The sequence below is a fragment of the Ixodes scapularis genome, unplaced genomic scaffold (genome assembly GCF_016920785.2).
Source record: "Ixodes scapularis isolate PalLabHiFi unplaced genomic scaffold, ASM1692078v2 PGA_scaffold44__24_contigs__length_19508400, whole genome shotgun sequence".
In the NCBI taxonomy this organism is placed as follows: domain Eukaryota; kingdom Metazoa; phylum Arthropoda; class Arachnida; order Ixodida; family Ixodidae; genus Ixodes; species Ixodes scapularis.
Genome location: NW_024609873.1, coordinates 2,097,290 through 2,102,748, shown reverse-complemented (window position 1 = coordinate 2,102,748; position 5,459 = coordinate 2,097,290). Strand labels below are relative to the sequence as shown.

General features: G+C 46.8%; 1 pseudogene; it reads left to right on the top strand.

Moving 5' to 3' along the window:
• Positions 1–1,758: 1,758 nt before the first annotated feature.
• LOC115329099 lies at positions 1,759–4,741 on the top strand (annotated as a pseudogene).
• The last annotated feature ends 718 nt before the right edge of the window (positions 4,742–5,459 follow it).

Genomic DNA, 5,459 nt, shown 5'->3' with positions numbered 1-5,459 from the left:
CGACCATCGGCCTGCAAAACTTGGCAGGACCAAAGTACCAACAACGAACGAACCAACATTTACTCTTAGTAAGCGAGGTGGGTGTGGAATACGGAATATATGTACACGTAAGATTGGGGTGTAACAGCACTCACAATAGCTGAAGAGGGTCTGGAGAAGAGAATATATGTGCACCTAAGAATGGGGTGTAACAGCATTCCCAAGAAGTGAAGAGGGTGTAGAAAATAATATATGTACACCCAAGATTGGGGTGCATCGGTATTCCCAGTAAGTGAGGAGAGAGTAGAAAACGGAATACATGTACACCTAAGAATAGGGTGTAACATCATTCCCAGTGAGTGTGAAAAACGGTATATATGTACACCTAAGAATGGGGTGTAACAGCATTCTAAATAATTGAAGAGGGTGCGAAAAAAAGAATACATGTGCACCTAAGAATGGGGTGTATTGCTATTCCCAGTGAGTGAAAAACGATATATATGTACACCTAAGAATGGGGAGAGAGTAGAAAACGGAATACATGTACACCTAAGAATGGGGTGTAACATCATTCCCAATAAGTTTAGAGGGTGTGAAAAAAAAGAATATATGTACACCTAAGAAGGGGGTGTATTGGTATTCCCAGTGAGTGTGAAAAACGGTATATATGTACACCTAAGAATGGGGTGTAACAGCATTCTAAATAATTGAAGAGGGTGCGAAAAAAAGAATATATGTACACCTAAGAATGGGGTTATTGCTATTCCCAGTGAGTGAAAAACTATATATATGTACACCTAAGAATGGCGTGTACTGGTATTCCCAGTAAGTGAGGAGAGTGTAAAATCGGAATATATGTACCCCGCGGGGTGGGGTGTGTCTGTACACCCAATGAGTATGGGGGTGTACGCAAAGGTGCATATATGCACCTCAAAATGAGGTGCATATGTGCACCCCTTTCTGGGGTGTAACATATATACCCAGGGGGGTGTCGTATATGTGACAAGTCACATACACCCCAATGGGTGTAAGTACTACACCCTTTTTTTTAGAGTGTGGCGCTAATGACGCGGGGTTTTTGCGACGGGGATTCTGCACGCGGGGCAATTGTGCTACACCCAGACTCGTACACGTTACTGAAAAAAAAGCAACCGATTACAATTACAATTACTTCGCTGTAAAAAGGAACCGATTACGATTACAATTACCGCCTCAGACAAGTAATAGAAAAATTACTCTAATGGCAAATTCGGGTCCATGGTCCATCGTCGGCAACTTATTTTGCCGTAAAACCGGCAATAGTGTTCGTGTGGTCAGTTTCCAGCCGGCGCTCACCGCTCGGGTGGTTATTCTCCGGCAAGCACCGGCAACTTTCCGGAGCTTTTTCCGCCCCAGCTCCGAAATGGGAGAGAAGTTCAGTAAGAAAAAATGAACGAAAGAACAAAACTAACCTGAGGTCACTTCAGAAGTCACTACTCGAGTCAATCCAAGCCGTTGGGACATGGGTGACGGCAGCGACAGCTAAAGTCCCTCGATGTTTTTTCACTGCGTTTTACAAGTACCGTCATTCTTTGCCGCGCCCACATCTGTTTCTATTGGAGGAGAGCGATGTCACGTGATTTCCGGAATCGTCGCCACTTCCGTCCGTCATTTGCTTCCAAGCTGCTCGGCTGCTCCGTCCGCTCGCGTGTTTCGTAATACTCGCCGACGACTTTAGCTCGACGTCCTTGTGTCTCTGGACCGTAATGAGGCAAGTGAAGTAGTAAGCGTTTGTGTTAGATGACGGGGTGTTGCGCTTTTGGGTGCAGCCAGAGTTCTGGTAGTGGAAAAAAGTTGCTCGCCGTTCCGCTTCGGAAAGCCGATCTGAAGAGGCAGAAAGCATGGCTCCACATGATTGGGAGGAAAAACTTCGTCCCTACCAGAAGCAGCAAGCTTTGTGAGGTGAGCATTTCTGGGCTAGGTATACCTCTTCCACACACGTTCACATAGGTACACATGCAATGTTTTTCCTGACGCGCCTGACTGCCGAACTCGGTCTCAGCTGAAATGCGGCCTCGGTGCTCTGCCGTTTTAGCCCGTTCGTTGTTTTTCACTCGAAAACCCGGTTGTTCGCCGGCAAAGTTTTTCGCGTAGTCTGAGTTTTTAAGGGACACGATATGAATAGATGAAGCCGCCGATTGGCCGCTTCAGCTGTGAGTGTCTTGCAGTGAACCTCTAGGAAACACGAAAAGCTACTACCGAGAACAACATGAGCCGAAAACGCCTTTCATGTTTCTTTGGCTTACCACCTGTTTTTGAGAGAGCTGAGGTCCGAGCTAGGAATAGAAAGCGAAGTTGAGGAATAATGAAGCTTGTGTGAGACGCAGAAAAAGGTTGGATCGGGTGTTCCAGCTCGTACTGTCCGCGCGCGTGGAGGGCGTACAATGCGCGGCACTGTTAGCGCGAACAGAGCATCGGTGTCTCTACGTATTTTACTTCCATGGAGTGTTGGTTTGCGCTAAATTTTACGCTTAGGTTAGCGTCCCAAATTAGCCCTTCCCACCGTGCTAGCAGTTTTGATGACGAATTTTTGATTCCGACAGAGAAAAAAGCGGCGATCACTCTTCTTTACTAACAGTGTGACGCTCTCTACCTCCAAACAAAGTCGAATTTTTTAGTGTTCTCAGTGCACTGTCCCGTGAATTGCAAGTTAGCCCTGTTCATTATCGACAGGACCATTTTTCACCGGATCAGTTTGAACCTCGGATCTGGCAGAGCCATGGCATCAAAAAACTTAAACCAGACGCTGTCACAGCAACTTTAGCCATAGGCTGCCAAAGCCAGTTCGATGACCACCGCGAGAAAGGAAAATGGGAAACATCCAAGGTAAGTTGACACACTCAGAGATGGTGAATTTGCAGTGACTTGGTTGCTACATTTGGCATTAAAGTGCTACCTATTTTAAGCAGGGGAGCCAATGTAGGAGGAAGACAGCATCCAGACGCTTCCATCTCTGCATTCAACTGCTGCTCTCACAGGTGTCGTATGTCCTCCTTCACAGATTATTGAGAATATGCTTGTCCAAGGTGATGAATTAATGCAAGTAGCATTAAACTGCATACTGACAAAGTTTACAATTTCAGCACAAGCCTTGCCCTTGCACACAGAGGCACAATCCAGCAAAGTGCAAAACTGCGACCAGGAGTCTGTGCCTCAGGTGGGCCCTCCAGTTGGTGAGTCACACGCAATTCCAGCATTTAGTAGCCGGGCACATGCAGCGACATGCAGTCACAATCATCCTTAAATCGAGCGTGTGCCAGGCATACTCTGGGCTAATTCTTCTGTTCCTTCTTTTTCGGCTTGTACTTGCCCATCTCAAATGTGGTATGTGCTTTCTTGGGCATTCCTGCAACAATTGACTATTCTGCCATGCGTACATGTGCAGTATGTACCGAGGACATCATAAACAAGTATTGGAATTTATGTCAGCATGCTCTTCTGTGCTTTGGATAAGTGTTGATTTGCACCATACATGCGTCCCTGCCAGGGGCAGATGCAGGTATTTCCTGAAGGGGTTGGGGTCATCATACCATACGTTTAGGAACCCCCTCCCCCTCGTTTCACGTCCTAAATTTTACACATGCAAAAATCAAGAGGGGGGTCAGGACATCCGGACCCCCCCTCTAAATCCGCCCCTGGTTCCTGCTGTAATGAACAGCGTGAGTGGAATTTAACTGCCTGCTGATGAAATTCGCGGCTTCAGCACGAGCCTTGCCCATACTCACAGCCGCCCACTCCAGTGAGATGCAAAGCTGCGACAGGGAGTTTGTGCCCAATGTGGATGCTGCAGTTGGTGAGTAACATGATGGCCAGACACAAATGCTGCATGACATTGTTAGTGCGAGTACAACTGCGGCACTCTTTGCATTTTACTTTGAATTAGTAAATGCTGGCACCAAATAATAGGGTGCAACTTTGTGCCCGATATGAACATTTTTCATCCCTTGTTTGCATTAACAGTGTCGCACTATGTTAGGTCAGAACAATCCTTAACACCAGTGGGGTGAGGCGTACGGAATTCATGCCATAAACCGATCTCACCAGCCAGTTTGACTACGCGCCACCGCTGTTGCAATGCATTGAGGGAACTTCAGTCTTTCTGCACGTGGCCAAAACACTAGAACTCTGCGCGTGAGACAGCACAAGCCGTTTCGGGCACCACCGTCTACCTATTGTGAACTAAAGTTATGGCGGCTTCATGCATGCGCCGAACGCTTGGTGAGGTGGGTCTATTGGTGGCAGGACGACAACAATTTCTTTCTTTTTGTCTCTATTGGTCCCTCTCAAAACAAATGCATTTCTGTGACCATTGACTACTCTGCCATACAAATGTCTGCTGCATGCACCATATTGTGGGGTTTCATTTTGTGCCTATAAAATTTACAGGTTCACTGCAAGTCTCGGTACAAAAATCGAAAATGGCAGGCTCCATCCTAATAAGAACTGTTGGTCAGCGCTCTGTGCTTAAACAAAGTAAGTCAATGCCAATGGGTGCAATATTGCTTTTGCATGAAGAACATATAAGAGCTTTATGCCCATTCTCGATTAATGCTGCAGGGAGCAGCTCCCTCCACAATTATGAGCATTCCTTATAAAAGTACAAATGACAGCCGTGTGTAGAAGTGAACGACAGGACTGACGCTGGCTGTTCTCTTTGCTCGATACTCAGGAGCGGTTCCCTCATTCCTGGCAGCAGGCTTCTCCGTCCAGTCATGTACACCGCAGGGGACGAGTGCCTCGAAGGGTAAGGCATTTCCCTGAACGAATGACAGTCGTGTGTAGAAGTGAACGGTAGGACTGATGCTGGCTGTGTTCTTTGCTTGCTACTCAGGTGCGGTTCCCTCATTCCTGGCAGCAGGCTCCTCTGTCCAGTCATGTACACCTCCCCTGGGTTCAATAGGTCAATCAATTCCTGGTGCTCTCCTTCTACGTCATCAGTTGCCCAGATTCCTCGCCAGAAAGTAATCACCTGATCAACATCAATGTTCTCGTCCATCTCCTTCTGGTCTTCGTCAAGTTTCCGGCAGAAGGCAGACCGATTGAGCTCGAACAGCTTGTTCGTTTTCCGATACTCAATCCGGTTTGACGCAGTGATCGGTTTTTTGTGAAAGACTGCCCTTTCCTCTTTGATCTGGTCCTCAAGCTTCTTCAACTGGTCCCTGTTGTTATAGTGGTACTGGTTGGCTTTGCAAATTCGTTTTAATGCTCTCGAGGGAGCCTTGTTCTGTTTGACTGGTGAAAATTTGCAGCTGTTGACTAAGGTCCTTTATTTTTATTTTAATGGCCTCCTTCCAGTTCAACTTCCTTTTGTCACCTCCTCCTATGTCAGCTGGCAATCGCAGATCAAATCATTCAGCTCTGCTAGAATATTCACCTTCTTTTCCAGCTCAATCCCGATGACCTGATAGTTTACTTCCTGACAGTATACCTTTCTTGTTCTT